This window comes from Panicum hallii, chromosome 6 (assembly GCF_002211085.1).
Source record: "Panicum hallii strain FIL2 chromosome 6, PHallii_v3.1, whole genome shotgun sequence".
In the NCBI taxonomy this organism is placed as follows: domain Eukaryota; kingdom Viridiplantae; phylum Streptophyta; class Magnoliopsida; order Poales; family Poaceae; genus Panicum; species Panicum hallii.
This window is the reverse complement of record NC_038047.1, coordinates 16994042-17011434: the sequence shown is the minus strand read 5'-3', so window position 1 is coordinate 17011434 and position 17393 is coordinate 16994042. Positions and strand designations below refer to the sequence as shown.

Here is a 17393-nt window from a genome sequence, read left to right as displayed (position 1 = left end):
AAGAGCCCAAAGCTAGCTTTGCTCAGGAAGGCAAGCCCCAGAGCATAATTCCAACTTTTAAACTTATGCAACTTTTATTTATATATGGTATTGTGCATTAAGTTTGTAGGAGTTAATTGAAACCCTAGTTGCATGATCCTAGTACCTATGATATGAATACTAGTTTGTGTTGGTCGCTAGATTGCCAAGCTAATAGGACTCCGGTAAATGTCAAGTGATTTCCTGTCACTCGCGAGATATAGGAGTTGCTTGTTTTACTTACGTTGGAATCATAAGATCGACGGATGGGGCTATGTTACGATATTCCTGTTGATGATTGAGGCCTCATTTGTTTAGCGAAAATGCTAAGGTCGCGGTGTGTGGTATTGGTGGTTAAGTTTTTGAATGTGTCAGGGATAGATCCCCTAGGTACCGCAAGGAAGCTACCCGTGAGGAAAAAGAAGTCTGATTCCTACTAGGATTCCACTGTAATCCTATTAGGACTCATACCTTGTAATCCTAATAGAACTCCTACCTTGTAATCCTACTAGAAACCCCGTCCCCTGGGATATATAAAGGACGGTAGGGATACCTAGATAGGCAGAGAACCAATAGAGAGCAGCCAACAAGCAACTCAACACCCAAGCGCACGGTGCAATATACAACACCCCAAAACATGATGTAGGGTATTACACTACACTAGCGGCCCGAACCTGTCTAAATTTGTGTCTTGTGTCCTTGCGTTCACCTTCAAGTTCCAGATCCGGCGATCCCTCACCAAATAATAACCTACCTTAGGGTATCCCTAGGTAGGCCGACAGTAAAAACACCGACAGCTGGTGCCCACCGTGGGGCCGATCGTTCCGATCATTGGGCGAATTTGAAGGACCTCTTCATCAACATCAATCCACTCAAGGTGGCAGATTGCTACTTCATACATATGCATCGGCGGATCGATTCATCAAGTTCGAGATCAGATCTTTCAGTGAACGGCTACATGGACCTTGACTACTTGGCTCGACTTCACCTCGCGCTGCAACGTCGATGCACCGCAGCCGCCAAGCTCAACGACCCGGTTAAACTTCGGCTTGTGCCGCAATGTCCGCGCGCAGCAGCGATAAGTTTGACTACTTGAACTTCGCGAGAAGGCTCGGCGGCCCACCAGCAATCACTTCGACTTCATGAGGATGATTGGCGGCCCTCCGACGACTACTTCGACTACTCGTCTCGACTAGAAACTAGTCGAGGGCGAGCCTCATAGCAACGACTACATCAACTACTCATCTCGACTTGAAAACTAGTCGGAATTGACTCTGACTAGTCGAGCTTCACCAACAAACAGTTGCAGCTCCATCAACAAGCTCCACGGCTTCGTCGACATTCGTCCACGAATCAAGCTAAGTGACTTATACCTTTTCCGACTTGTTCTTCACAAGATCGGCTACCTTTTTGGGTACGCCTCTCGACGGGCATGAAACCCTCGGAGGCTACACCATGATCGACTTCCTATTTGTGTACGTTTCTCAACGGGCATTGAAACCCTCCAGAGCTAAACTTCGCCGACTACTTATCCGTGTACGACTCTCGATGGGCATTGAAATCCTCTAGAGCTACACTTTGTCGACTACTTTTTGTGCAACGCGCATTCATTCTGTCGCAATGTCGACTACTTTTGCGCACTGTGCATCCTCTTTGTCGTGTGATGACTACTTTCTGCTTGTTGTCTCCTCTTAACGGTCGCTAATCTACTCGAGTAGCAAATGCCTTAATCCGTGAAACCTCGAGTCCCTAGTCATGACCTAAGCGACCTGTCTTGTATGAGCGAAGGCTAGAGACCTAAGCGACTCGTACATGATATGAGCGAAGGCTATAGACCTAAGCGACTTGTACATGCTATGGGCGAAGGCTAAACTGGGACCGGGTGAATGTAAAGGGTGGACTACTCAGGAGATTTAAATGGCCTAAAAAAGAGCTCGACACAGCAATTTTTACACCGAATAAATTTTGGTGTCTTCACATTATTACTGAGTACTACTCAGTATCTTCGTATTATGCTACATAATGTATGCATTGTCTTTTTTCAGATCAAGCTTCGGCAACAACCCTCCAGGCAGCACTGCGTGCCATCAGAGTTCCGCTAGTTCCCAGGCTCGGGTGCTGGGCGATGCACACTACTCGACATGGCTCCATCGGCTCTCCTAGCTCTTAAGCTTGGGGGCAGGACGCCACAAAACTACTCGAAGACGACTTATATGAAGACTGAGAGTGCAGAAGAAACCCTAAGTCACCGCGCGGTTAAATAAACCAGCGGGAGGCACAATTTCACTGTGCAGAAAGCGTAAAGTTTTTCTCGGGATTTTAGAGTAATACCAATGCCACGATTCTTGGATCCTTTTTCTGAACCTAAGGGTTTTGTATTCAAGGCTCGGGGGCTGCAGAATACATGTCATCGACTATTTATTTTTCGAATGTACTCGAAGGATAAGAAAAGAAGATTCAAGACTAATTTGACCCTCAGCTTGATTCTTTGATTCAACCTAAGGCTCGGGAGCTACTCCATATGGAGTGCAATTTTCCATCGCACCCCATACTAAAGAAGACTTGAAGCTATTCGGGGCATGAGCACCTCATAGTCTTGATGCAACCAAGGAAGTACTCGAAGAAGACCTTCAAGATGGAGTTTTAGAAGAAGCTAAAGACTACTTCAGAAGTACTCGAAATGCCTGCAGTACTCAACTAGGAAGAGCTCAGGGGCTTGTCAGGGATAGATCACCTTGGTACCGCAAGGAAGCTACCAGTGAGGAAAAAGCAGTCTGATTCCTACTAGGATTCCACTGTAATCCTATTAGGACTCATACCTTGTAATCCTACTAGAACTCTTACCTTGTAATCCTGCTAGGAACCCCGTCCCCTGGGATATATAAAGGAGGGCAGGGATGTGGTAGAACCGCTTGAATTATTCCGGCCCAAGTGCGCAGACCATCGCTATACAGGCAACATGACCTCGACGCACTTCAAACAGAACAACCCAATGGTCTGTCGGGTAACGTCCCGATGAAACCACCAGATTCCGGATCGATCAAGCATACCTCGCACGAAGGAGAGTCCAGAGATACAATCACCGTCACATTTTTACAACATAGGCATAAGTAGTTATTACAAACTGGGTTCTGATAGAGTACTGCAAACCTAACTAAAACAAATTTATATAGGCATTGCTTGAAAACTTCAAGTTTTAATGGATATTATTCAGAGATGTCAGCAGAAAAGAAACAACAGCATGACTACACATCGCAAAAGCAGGCACCATACTTAGCCCAAAGCATGGCGTCATTCCGAAGGGTCATTGCCAGCCGGGGATGGATCCCATTCCACGGACCAGCCAGGCGGTAAAGTGCAGGGCCAAGGGAAACTAGCAACTGAGTCCTGAAATAACATACCTAAAAACCACATTACTAGCAAGATTGAGTATACTAATACTCAACAAGGCTTACCCGTCAATTGGGTATACTTAGCCCATAACTAGACCATGAGAGGTTGAAAGGATCTAGGTTTCTTTTGTTGAAAAATAACAAAGAGTATATCCTTACTTCCATATTTTAGCTTTCAGACTCTAGTTCAATTAACCATTCTAAGTGAGCATCTATACTAGACAAGCAAGGTAGGTATTAAAGCATACATCAATATTGTTCCATCAACTGTTGCTCTTGTTACTCTATGTGGCAGAAGTATCAAGTAGTCTCAATCACCACAAGAAACGAACGATTCCTGAATCGAATTTCATAACCTTGCAAGGGATACTAACTAACACGCTCGGAAACTTTCCTTTCCGGGCAACCATTCCCCTCATATTCCGGGTCATGGATCAGCGCCACCACAAGCGACTGCAGGACCATACGCACATCCAATGTGCAGGACGTATGTCTACAGCCTGATTGTATGAGCGTACTCCTGTCTGCTATGCAGAATGTATTCCCATACATCGGTGTGTGTGAACATAAACCAAAATTCGAGTGGTGGGGGATATGTACACTTGCCGGACCAATCAGGTACTAGGCTTACCGCGTACCATATTTACAGTATGTGGCTAGTACTTTCAAATGCTTGACCACCACTACCACACACTACCTTATCAAATTGATCAACACAGACGGCATACCATTTCAAGCCATGATACTGCACATAACCCTGTCCGCGATCCTTATAGTGATTGCAGAAAAGTAAACAATCAACTCCTATATCGCGCGAGTGACAGGAAATCACTCGACTTCTGCTGATCCTATTAGTAGAGCATCTACTCGATAAGGACTCAGAAACATTACATAGTGAAGCGTCCCCCCATCAGGGAAGACTTAAAAGTGTTGCTTTATCAGTCCCAGGAGGCTGATAACACTTTTATTACATCAGATGGTACATCACCGTACAACTCTACGCGGTAATGGGCAGTGAAGCGCCACTATCGCGAGGATTACAACCAGAACCCACACAACTACACTAGCTACGAACAAAGGATCATCAGAGTCTTGCGCCATGCGGAATCCAATGGTGGCCTCAACCACAGGCAAGACTGGGTGCAGGACGAAACCCTACTCGTTGTCTTCGGGGACGTAGTCTGGGTCTTCCACTGTAAAAGTAAGAAGGGGTGAGTACAAACGTACTCAGCAAGTCCAATCACACCCACGGAGGGGGGTATAACAGAAATTAATGCAAAGGACAATCCAAGGGTACGGTTAGGGTTTGTTTGCGGAAAACTCGGTTATATGCAAGGGTTCAATTTGAAAACATTTTCAAAACAAGTTTTCCAATACCAAGGAGCACACGATGTTGATCCACACAGGATCCAAGTTTTAAACTGCTACCGGACTCCCCGTCCGCCGTAGCACACGGCACAACTGCCGGACACTTTCCAAACAACTCACACTAGCCCATCCATTCCCAGAGAGAAACACTAGTTATGTGACCACACCATAACTTGCCCAATACCGTGGGCACGGCTATTCGAATAGATTTTCAACTCTGCAGAGGTGTGCAACTTTACCCACAGGTGGGGTACCACAGCACGAACACCTTAGTGCCGGTGCAGATCCCAACAAAGCCATTACCCACCTTAGCTAGACCTGACTAGCCACCACGGGATCCATCAAGGGGTCATTCGACCTATCACCGAGGTTTAACCGGGGCATAAGTCACACAGAGCTTATCCCGTCTCCTTGATCACCCGTTGCTCTCAGCTCTCCTGATGGCTATCAGGCTAACTAGTGGGATTTATGCTAAGCCGTTGCCCATACAACGGTCAAGTGGTTCGCACGACAAGAAGCTAGGTGAGATGTCACATCAACTCGGTCCTTAGGGGTGACAGGATGGATATCTCCCTTCCTCGCTCAACCACACAAGTACGAGCACACCAACGGCAATTCACACAGAAATGCCATCCATCCCGTCTAACTCGTCTTTCAAAACCACATTGTATCCCTTCCCACACACACACATTTTCTTTATAAAATCAGGTGGTCAAGGTAGGGTTATCTCAAACAAGGGTGGCTATCCTACCATGTTTTCAGCACGTAAAACCATGCAATTTTATAAAACAGGCCACTGGGTTGTGTTCATAAAAACTAGGACAAAAACATGCATCAAAGGGCGGAATTGAACTTGCCATCGTCAAACCCTTGCGGGAGATCCTGATCGAAGCACTGTCCCTCGGGTTCGGGGTCGCAGAACTGGTCCTCGTTCGCTTGGTCACAGTCAGGACCTTCCTCGTTCACTCCGTGTCCTACGACGCAAACAAACAGACACACAATCAAGCGCAAGAACTAAAAGCTTTTATCGTCGAGCTTGAATCGGAAATAATTTAGCTACGGAGGTAGGGGTAATATTTTTGGGTGGTTTCTTAATGGCAGGGCTAAAACTATACTAGAAAGGGCGTGGTAAAGTTTCGGGTCAATCGGAGGTCGTTTCACACATAAAATGACGCGCTAAAGCGGGTTTTAGGGCTTAAGCGGGGGTCCAGGGGCCTATTCTCAATTATCTGAGGAGGGTAGGGGCTTATTTGCGAATACTGGAAATATTCAGGGCATACTAACGGGTGTCGAGTGTAATTAGGTTTACGCGGTGAGGGGGGGCTTGGTTTGAAATATTAAAAAGAGCGGGGTTCCTTTTGTAAAAAGGGGTGGATATGTGTGTTAGAGTGAGGGGGGGTTTCTTTGGGAAAAACAGGGGAGGCCAGGGGGTTTTTCGCAAAAGGGCCTCCTTCTTCCTCCTCCCTTCACAGGAAACAGAGGAGAGTGGGGGGGGCGCCGGCGGCCAAATCAGGCCACCTAGGGCCCGGGGCGGCTCGGGTGAGAGGGGGAAAAGAGAGAGGGGATTACGGGGAACTCGTTCCCGGCCTCACCTCGGGCCGGGGTGGCGCGTGGAGGCGGGGCGACGGCGGGCTGCGGGTGGCGGCGGAGCTGCGTGCGGCGGCGGCACTGGGAGCAAGGGAGGCGGCGGGCGGTGGCAGTGGGGTTTGTGGGGGAACAAGGGGCGGGGCGAGGGCCTACTTATAGGCAGCCGCGGTGGAGGGGCGGTGGAGGCCGGTGGGAAGGGCCGGCGGGCGGTGCGGGCGCCATTAATGGCGCTCCGGCCGCTTGCGGCCATCGCGACATGGTGGTGCAGGACGGCGGCGGTGTGCGGCAGCAGCGTGCGGCGCGGCCAATCGACGGGCGGTGCGGCACGCGCGGGGGCAGGCGCACGCGGGCGCCGTGCGGCACGGCGAGCGGCGCGGCACGCGGCGTGCGCGCACGTGTGCACAGGTGGCGCGACACAGCGCGGCCAGGGGGGCGGGGTGCGGGTACGGCGCGGCCGGGCAGGAGCTCGCGCGTGGCCACGCGGGGCACGAGGGGGCGAGCGCGTGCGCGGCACGGCAGCGCGCAGCGTGGGGTGCTCGGGAGCAGAGGCAGGGAAAGAGAGGAGGGAAAAGGAGGAAGGGAGGAGAAAGGGGAAAAGGAAAAAGGGAAGAAAGGAAAGGAAAGAAAGAGAGAGAGATTGGAAAAAGAAAAGAAAAGGAAGAAATGGGAGGGAGAAGAAGGAAAAGGAGAGAGAGGGAGAAGGGGCGCGTCGGCGCCGGTCGCGGCGGCGACCGCGGCCGGTCGGCCACGCGCGCGCGGGGATTCGCGCGCGGCACAAGGAGCGCCGGCGCTAATTGCGGCAGCGGTCGCGGCCGGTCGGCCACGCGCGCGGTATTCGCGCGAAGGGAGTCGCGTCTGCGTTAATTACGGCGGACGGTCGCGCGCGGGCGGCGATGCGGAACGGAACAGCACTCCGGTTAGGGTTAGGGTTTTGATGTCGAACAGTTTTTACGAATTACTCAAGCGCATGATTTTGTTAAGTAAATTTTCAGGGCGTCACACATAGGTTCCTAGGTTTCATGCAACTAGGGCTTCATAACAACTCCTAGAACTTAATGCACAATATAGATATATAACAATATAAGTTCATAATTTAAAATACTAGGTTATGCACCGGGGCTTGCCTTCACTGGTGAGGCTGGGGTCAGTGATGTCAGTATCTTCCGAACCTTGGTTCGGGGCTTCGGAAAGATCCTCGGCGACGTTCACTTGAGCTTCAGAAATACCCTCGTCGGGTTCCGGGATTAGCTCGTAGGTACCGTCGGTGAGTGTCATCAAATCTACATGATATGCAATGATTTGAAGCAAATGGTTATTATTTTAATATTTGATTTTCATGATAAAGTTGCAATCCAACAAGAATACATTCAATACATCACTTCAAGACTTAACTAATTTGTACAAACAACAAAAAGATTTGAAAATAAACTTAAGTAAAGTTTTTGGTGTAGAAACTTTGCTCAAAATGACTATTTGGTAAAGGTTGCTACAGAGCTGATCTGATCTACTTCACAGCATGTTTTTCAGATAGCTTGTCTAGCGGATTGAGGTGTGCATCGGAAAAGTCTGATCTGTGCATTCTGCATCGACTATGTTTAGTCAATTGATGTGTCCTATATCGGATGTGCCTAGCTGATACTTGCTTGAGGTGTTAACCTAGGTAACTACTTGTGCGCGCATCGGCCCGATTTTTCTTCGGCAAAAGTAGCCGATAGAGGTGTAGCTGATCGACGTGTAGTTGATGGGTGTGTGGCTGATGGATGTGCAGCTGACGGGCGTGCAACTTACAGACGTGTAGCCGATTGAGTACTGGTATTTTACAGAAAAGACCCTAGAAAGAAATAGAGGCTTGCAACTGGGTCCCTAATCGACTTGAACAGAAGAAGCCGAGCGGTGGCGATCCAAAATCCGGCAAGGAGGCTCACTGGCGGTGAGGGAAAGGTGGGGAAAAAGGTTTAGGAGCTCACAGCGTACTTGGGGGTGGTTGGAATCATAGAAGGGAAGCTCGGAGGCAGCAGTTCGACTAGAAATAGAGCCGGCGCGGTGAGGTTCCGAGGGCGGCGACGGTGTTCCGGCGACCGTAGTGTAGGAAGGCGAAGGGGAATTGGTCAGGGAGCTTCGGTGTGGAGATGTAGTGCTGATGGTGCTCTTGGCGAGGGAGGAGAAGGGTTGAAACTTCAGTTCGACTAGAAACAAGACGGCGGCGGGGAGTGAAATCACCGGCGCGGTGTTCTGGGCTGCGCACGCGCGGTAGGAGGAAGAAGAGCGGGTCAGGAAGGGGTAGTGAGATGTGGTGGTGCTGGTGGAGTACGAGATTGGAGAGGAGGAGCGGTGGAGGCGGCTGACGGCGGTGGACAGAGAAGCTCCGACGAAGTAGTCGAGCGGAGAAGACAACAGGAATGCGGGTGTGCACGAGGGAATAAAAGAAGGATGAAGTTCACTGGGCGCGTTCCAAAGCCAAAAACAGATGCGCGGGGGCAGGCGGCAAGCAGCTGCTGGTGGTTGACGGCGCGCGTGGCGGCTCGGGCGGGCAGCGGCGCGACGTTCGCGCGAGGAGGAGCCAGCGGGGTTGGGCGAGCAGCGGGCGGGTGAGCTGGGGGCCAAGTGGCGTACGAAGAGTGGCGAGGGGGCAGCTGGCAGCCGGGGGAAACGCCGGCGATGGGTGGCGGGCGGCACTGCAGAGAAACAAAGAGGGGGAAGCAGGAGGAAGAAGACGAGGACCTGTTCGTAAATTTTGCAAAAGTTCAAGGAGTTCACTGTAAAGTAAAATTTTCTTCCAAACTATAGCTCTAATGAAAATATACCCAAAATCAAAAGTGTAGAGCTTAAAAATATCTACCACTTTGCTTTAGGGTCCAACTTCAAAAGAGTTAGGGTTTTGAAATTATTTTTAAAAGCTAACAAATCATTCAATTTCAAATAAATCCAAAATAAATTTTACCTCTTCAATGAAGCCTTGGAGTATTTACACTTCTTATAGTGGTTAAAGAGTAAAAACTTACGTTTGCAAATCAACCCTTCATACATTTTTGAAATTATCTCCCATTTACACACAATTTACAAAAAGAACCCTAATTTTTCCAATATTACAGAAATACCCCTTTAACATGTATTTAAGTTTTTAAAGGCATTCATCAAAGCAAACACAAACTTCACACTAACAAGCACAACTTCATACTAGAAATTAGTGTGCCTAGCTCCTAAGTACCTGAAATGTCATAAGGGGTACCTAGATAGGCAGAGAACCAATAGACAGCAGCCAACAGGCAACTCAACACCCAAGCGCAGGGCGCAATATACAACACCCCAAAACAGGACGTAGGATATTACGCTACTCTAGCAGCCCGAACCTGTCTAAATTTGTGCCTTGTATCCTTGCGTTTACGTTCAAGTTCCAGATCCGGTGATCCCTCACCAAATAATCACCTACCTTAGGGTATCCCTAGGTAGGCCGACGGTAAAAACACCGACAGAATGCACTAATCACATGCCGAGAATATGGTAGTCGGTAAGCTTAAGTACCTGATTGAACTGGTGCGTGGACACACCTCCCACCATCTTGATGTTGTTCCCATGGGCACATGGTGAGTGCAAGAGTAGCCATGGCCCGGCACTGTGCCGTGGTTCGTGGACCTTTGTACTCCAGGACGGTGGCCCTGATCCATGAAACCGGAATAAAGGGTAAAAGTTGCACGTATGACTCTGGGAGTAACCACGTGACGTGTGTTTAGAGGTTTTCCTTGCAAGGTTAAGAAATTCGATTCAAATTGTCCGTTTCTCACGGTAACTGGGACTGCTTAACCCTTCTGCCACATAAAGTAAGAAAAGTAACAATGATGATGACTAATCTGGTTGGATGCTTAGTTAATTATTTTTCCACCATGTGTAAATTGGATAGTTGTTTACCTAGAATGGTTAATCAACTAGAACTTGATGCTAACGCTTGAAAGCAAGGACTCACTCTTAGATGCTTTTTGGCAAAAAAAACTACCCTCAACCAAAAGTCTTGCATGATTAGGAGTCAGCTAAGTATATACCACTAGTCAGGTAATCCTTGTTGAGTATTAGTATACTCAGCCTTACTTGTGGCTTTGTTTTTGACATGGTTGCTAGTTTGATTTGGTCGTGTACTCTTCCAGCTGGTTGGTCGGTGGAATGGATCCGTCCCCGGCCAACAATGATAACGTTGAATGATGTCTTATACGGACTTCATCATGATATCTTGTAACATTGTTAGAACTATCATTTATTTTTCGCTACACTATTAAACTCTGAAAGTACTTGTTATGCATGATTCCAAACCTAGCTTGTAATAATAATTACTATTGAACTCTGTGATGTAAAATTGGTAGATTGTTGTAATCTCTGGGCTCACCTTTAGGTGGGTTGTATGTATGCATTGTTTTGATAGGAATTCCAGTGGTTACATCAGGATGTTACCCGATAGACTATCATTTTACTCCATTTTAAGTGCGTGTTAGCCCGAATTGTCTCTAGGGTGATGGTTAGTGCATTTAAGCCAGATTAATTCAGGTAGTTCTACCACAGTAACTCTCTCTGGTGTTTTCCGATGATGGTCCGATGTCGTAAGTGTCAGCTCTGCGACCTACGTCGCTTCTCCATGACCCTGGTCTCACTCGCCAACACCTAAACCTGATCCGATCCAGTTTGGCCACCACCATCCCCATCCTCTCTTTTCCTTCCTCAACACGGCAGCTATGTCATCCCAAACTTAGCTTTGCCATATGTGCGTGCTAGGACTCATTGATCGAGTCCGATCCGGCTACACATTCCCTTACCCACCAGTAGATTGAGCAAGCTGCTCACTACATGCCATTTTCGTTTCATCCAAAATTGAAAACATAAGTAAACGGGCTTCCACCTGAGCTTCCAAGGATAAAGGTAGATGAACAGCCATTTGATCCCCATCAAAGTCTGCATTGAAACCCTTACACACTAATGGATGTAAACAAATAGTACGCCCCTCTACTAAAGTGGGTTGGAACGCCTGTATGCCTAATCTATGCAGGGTAGGTGCTCTGTTCAACAGTACAGGATGTCCCCGCATAACTTCTTGAAGTATTTCCCATACAATGGGTTCCTTTTCCCAAATTTTCCTTTTAGCGATCCTGACATTAGAAGTAGCACGTTTCGTGATTAAATCGCGAACTACAAATAGCTGAAAAAGCTTTATTGCTATCTCTAGAGGTAATCCACATTGATGTAGTGAAAGTGAAGGACCCACAACAATGACAGAACGCCCCGAGTAATCGACCCGTTTCCCAAGCAGAGTCTCGCGAAACCTCCCCTCTTTACCCTCAATTACATCTGAAAGTGATTTGTATAATTTATTGTGACCATCCCTTGTTGGTTGCCCGCGGGACCCACTATCAAGAAGTGTATCCACGACTTCTTGTACCAATTTTTCCTGGCACATTACTAAATCTACTAGTGCTAATTCACTTCTTTTTAATAGATAGGCAAGGTTGTTGTTCCGACGGATAACTCTCTTATAAAGTTCATTAATATCCGAAGTCACTACTTTATCCCCAGACCTATAAACAATGGGTCTCAATTCAGGAAGAAGAACCGGTAATAAGCACAAAACCATCCATTCTGGTTCTACATTTATTTGAATAAAATGTTTCGCCAATTGCATGCGTCTAATCAAAAAAACTTTTCTTATTCGTCTTTTTCTATCTTCCCATTCATCTCCACTATACCCCTCGTCTTCTAATTCTTTCCATTCAACCAAGGAATTCTCTATAATAATTCGCAAATCCAAATCCGCTAATTGTTCTCTAATAGCACCTGCTCCTGTCGCAATTTCCCGATTTTGAAATGTTGCAAAGCTTGGGGTAGAAAAAAAGGGAGAAATACTGTGGTTACAGGATGAAATTTCATCTTCGAATAAACCCCGTAATCATAAGAAAGTAGGTTTTTTAGCGCTGGGCCTAGCAAAAGAGAAATCGCCATATACTAGGCCCTCCAATTTCTTAAGGGGTTTATCTAAAAGATTCGCGATATAACTAGGAAGACCTTTGAAATACCACACATGAGTCACTGGACATGCCAGTTTTATGTAGCCCATTTGATATCTTCGTATCCGAGAATCAACAAATTCTACCCCGCATTTTTGGCAAAATCTTTCATCTTCGTTTTCAGCTACGCTCACTCGAGAATTTCCACAAGCACAAATTCCGCTTTTTATGGGTCCAAAGATTCTTTCGCAAAACAATCCATCTTTTTCTGGTTTATCGGTTTTATAATAAAAAGTGGAGGGCCTTGTGACTTCGCCAACGACTTCCCCATTAGGTAGGATTTTTTTAGCCCAAGCCCTTATTTGTTGAGGGGAAACGAGTCCAATTTGAAGTTGTTTATGTTTATATTGGTCAATCATAAAATAGAAATAAGAAAAGAATTTATATTTATTCCGATCAAACATCCTCCCTATTAACCTGGAAGTTCTTCTCAGATACAAGGAAATGGTTCAGTTCTAGAGCTAAAGATCGTAGTTCTCGAATGCGGGCTATAAGTATTTCCCCAGATCGTAGCATTAAGTATTTCTTGGCGAGCTATAAGATGATCAGATTTAAAAGTAAGTATCTCTTGTAAAATATGAGCAACACCAAATCCTTCTAAAGCCCAAACTTCCATTTCTCCTACTCGTTGTCCCCCTTGCTTAGCTCTTCCTCTAACGGGCTGTTGGGTAACAAGTGAGTAGGGCCCAGTAGAACGTCCATGAATTTTTTCATCAACTTGATGAATTAATTTTAAGATATAGGACTTCCCTATTAGAACAGGCTGTTCGAAGGGATCTCCTGTTCTTCCATCAAATATTCTGCTTTTTCCCAGGTACTCGGGTTCAAATACCCATGGATTTTTTGTTTGTTTACTAGCTTCATATAATTCCGAAAACACAAGTTTTCTTGAAGCCTCTTGCTCATATCTCTCATCAAAGGGTGCTATTCTATAATGTTTCTTTAGCAGATCCCCTGCTAATCCGAGCGAGCTTTCAAATATTTGTCCCAGATTCATTCGTGAGGGTACTCCTAAGGGATTGAAGACCATATCAACAGGTGTTCCATCTTGCAAATAGGGCATATCTTGCCTAGGCAAGATTTTTGAAATGATCCCCTTATTCCCGTGTCTTCCGGCTACTTTATCCCCAACTTTGATTTCACGCTTCTGTAAAATATATACACGAACCATTATGTCAAGGGGGTCCCTCTGGATCCATTTAACATCGATAACGGACCCTCTTCCACCTATAGGTAGTTTGAGAGAAGTTTCTTTTGAAGTGGATACCTCAAGACCAAAAATAGCCCGTAATAATCCAGCTTCCGCGATATACGATGATTTGCTCGCTATCTGAGGCGTTAATTTACCTACTAAAATATCGCCAGTTTCTACCCAGGATCCCAACTTCACAACTCCATTTCTGTCCAAATTGCAGAGTAAATGTTCTTCTAGATGTGGTATTTCTTTAGTGATTTTTTCTGCGGAGCCTTGGCTTGTCGTATCCGTCTGAATTTCATATTTTCAGATGTGAAAAGAAGTATAAATATCCTCATATACCAAACGTTCGCTAATTAGTACTGCGTCTTCAAAATTGTAACCCTCCCAGGGCATATAAGCTACTAAAATGTTTTTTCCTAAAGCAAGTTCCCCACCAACTGTAGCTGCTCCCTCCGCTAAAATTTGCCCTTTTTTAATGGATTTACCCTGCGGAACCCGAGGTTTTTGGTGCATACAAGTATTTTTGTTAGAGCGCCGATGGGCAACTAAAGGAATACTTATGGTTTTCCCACTACTTAATAAAAGGATCTTATGACTATCACTAGAAATGATCTTTCCCTCGCGTTCGGCTATAATGGAAACCCTCGAATCTAGAGCTGTTTGGCATTCCAATCCAGTTCCAACAATGCACTTCTCGGACCGAGAAAGTGGAACTGCTTGGCGTTGCATATTAGAACTCATTAAAGCCCGATTCGCATCATTATGCTCAATAAAAGGAATGAGAGAACCCCCAATAGAAAAATATTGGAAAGGGAAATACTTCTAACATGAATCTGTTCCCATGCAATAGTCAGGAATTCTTGACGGTATCTAGCTGGAACAACCTGTTCTTCCTGAATACCCTGATTCAAGGACAAAGAATTTCCTGCTGCTATCATATAATATTCATCTCTATTTGGTGATAAATAAACCACCTGTCTCTCTTTTTTTTCTTTTGCCTTCTCAGATATTTCATAAAACGGACTCTCTATAGATCCCCACCAGTGATCAATTCTCGCATGAATAGCTAATGATCCGGTAAGTCCAACATTGATTCCTTCAGACGTGTCAATTGGACAAATACGCCCATAGTGACTCGGATGAATATCTCGGCTCCGAAAACTTGCAGTTCTCCCCGTCAATCCTCCACGACCCAAACAACTCACTTTTCGCCCATGAACCGTTTGTGTCAATGGATTGGTTTGATCAAAAACTTGAGATAAGGGATATGTGCCAAAAAAAGGTCTCATAAGTAGTTATTAATAAAATCGAAGTTGAAGTTGGAGCTACCAAAGTTTGTGGAGTCGGTTTCGATTGACGTATGAATACTCGACGGATAGTTTTTTGAACCACATGTTGTAAACGGCCAAGAGCCAGTCCGAATTGATCTTGTAACAGATCCGCAACCGAACGAATACGTTTATTTTTCAAGTGATTCATATCGTCATCATCAAGTATACCCGTTCCAAATTTCATTCCAATCAACTGATCCGTAGCGGCCAATACATCTCGTGGTAACAAGAATGTATTGTTCTGAGGGATATCAAGATTCAGTCTCCGATTCATATTTCGTCGACCAACTCTTCCTAATTCACATTTTTGTTGAAAAAATTTCTTTTGTAATTCCTCGCATAAGGACTCCGAAAATACTAGGTCCCCACCTACACAAGCAAATTGTTGATAAAACTCCAAAATAGCTTTTTCTTTTGACTCAATCTCCTTCTTCTCCTTAGCATTCGGGAAAGACAAGAAAATTTCGGGGTAGGAAACATTATCTAAAATTTCTCTTAGATTTAAACCCATAGCTGATGATAGAACTAAAATAGATATCTTTTGTTTTCTACTCACACGAGCCCATATCCTTTCTTTTTTATCAATTGCTAATTCCGACCTTCCTCCCCAATCTGATATTATAGTCCCGGTGTATATAGAAATTCCCTTATGGTCTAATTCCGAGCGGTAATAAATACCAGGACTTAGCAATATTTGATTGATCACAATTCGGTATATTCCATTTATTATAAAGGTTCCTAAGGAATTCATTATAGGAATGTTTCCAATAGAAATGGTTTGCTTTTGCACATCGAAACCAAAAATTAATCTCGCAGATACATATAATTCGGAAGAATAGGTGAGTGATTCATACACAGCATCCCTTTCTTTTATCGAGGGTTCTAGCAATTGATATCCTTTCGCAAAGAATTGAAATGCAATTTCGTGATCTGGATCTTTAATTGTTGGAAACTTCTCAAGTTCTTCTGCCAAGCCTTGATTAATGAATCTACAAAATCCCTCAAATTGGATCTGACTAAATCCGGGTATTGTGGACATTCCCTCATTTCCATTCCGGAGCATTTTAATCTTAAGTTTCCTATTTATCAAAGAAAAATTCCATTATCAGCTCACTCTTCATCAATCCCTACGGATCAATCTAGCAATCATGGAATCTATATTCTGTTTACTGAATCACATGAAATTCTAGGGAACTCCACATATGTATTTCATACATATGAATAGAGACGATTTCGACGAAAATTCGAATTTAGCGGGGGTAGAAATGGAATAAAAATGAATTGATAAAACTGTCCTAGAAAAAAATTCTGCCCCTTAAACTTTATGATATTCTAAAAAGATTGGGTAGCAAAGATTTCTCATTTTATCTCCTTTCTATGAAAGGGATAAAGCCATAATAATTTATAAGCATTAGAAAGTTTGACTTTAGTTCGATTTAGAATAGCACACTTAGTTTCATTTTCAAAAAGAATTTGAAGGTTCTTTTTTGTTTCGTATTCGTAGTAGTAGAGAATTACTGGAAAATAAAAGATTTCGTTGTAGAATCCTAAAATAAAGTATTTACTTTATTTTTTAAGTACTTGCCAATCTAGTTATCCACCTATCTACATATCCTTTCTTTTATCATAATTGCACTTAGGTGGTCCAAGAAGGCCGAGCTCTAATCTATATCAGAGCAAATTCCCTCTTTTTTATTCAAAATATTTATGAAAAATGAAAGCACGATTCTCCATAGGGATATGTACATAAGGGGGATCCATAGATAATAATGCTGTTTGGACCTGGAGTTTCCCTATTTACAGATTAGGGAAACATTTATGAAATTTTCTTATACCATTAAAAATAATGGAGGGGGGGGGGAATACCAGTCGTTCACTACTGCAATTCAAAAAAAGAAATTTAAATTATAGTTAATGGTTCTAATTTGTTCTGAATTTGGCAGCCTGTGACTGGAAATCCCCTTTTTCTCCTTTGTCATCTCAATAGATTTTCTCCTTTGTCATTTCAATAGAATAGAAAGAAAAGGGGCTTTGGTAAAAAAATGTGGATGAATACTTGTTCTTTTCTCGATTTTAGATCGGATTTTTTGGCGGCATGGCCAAGTGGTAAGGCAGGGGACTGCAAATCCTTTACCCCCAGTTCAAATCTGGGTGCCTCCTGATCAATAAAAATACTTAGGATTATAGTACTGATCAAACCCTACAAATTCCTACCTCTATAAGTTGGGGCACGAGAGTAACTAGGTCTAGCGATACTGGATTTTTAGAATCCATACCATAGTTCTATCCTCAAACTAGGGTTGGTTTTGTCGGCAGTGGCCCAAACGGCTACCAATAGGGATGAGGTAGCGTTTCCTTATTCTTTTATTAATTTAAATTGATTCGATTCGGGAATTTAAAACTACGAGACTAAGATGTCAGAAATCTTCGTATCCAAAGGTTCCTAAGGAGCAGTCTT

The 17393-nt window shown here is 44.7% G+C and overlaps 1 non-coding gene across 1 annotated transcript; it reads left to right on the top strand.

Annotated features, from left to right (window-relative positions):
- Positions 1–17024: 17024 nt before the first annotated feature.
- On the top strand, positions 17025–17095 carry TRNAC-GCA. Its single transcript has one exon. It is a non-coding gene; the product is annotated as a tRNA-Cys (tRNA).
- The last annotated feature ends 298 nt before the right edge of the window (positions 17096–17393 follow it).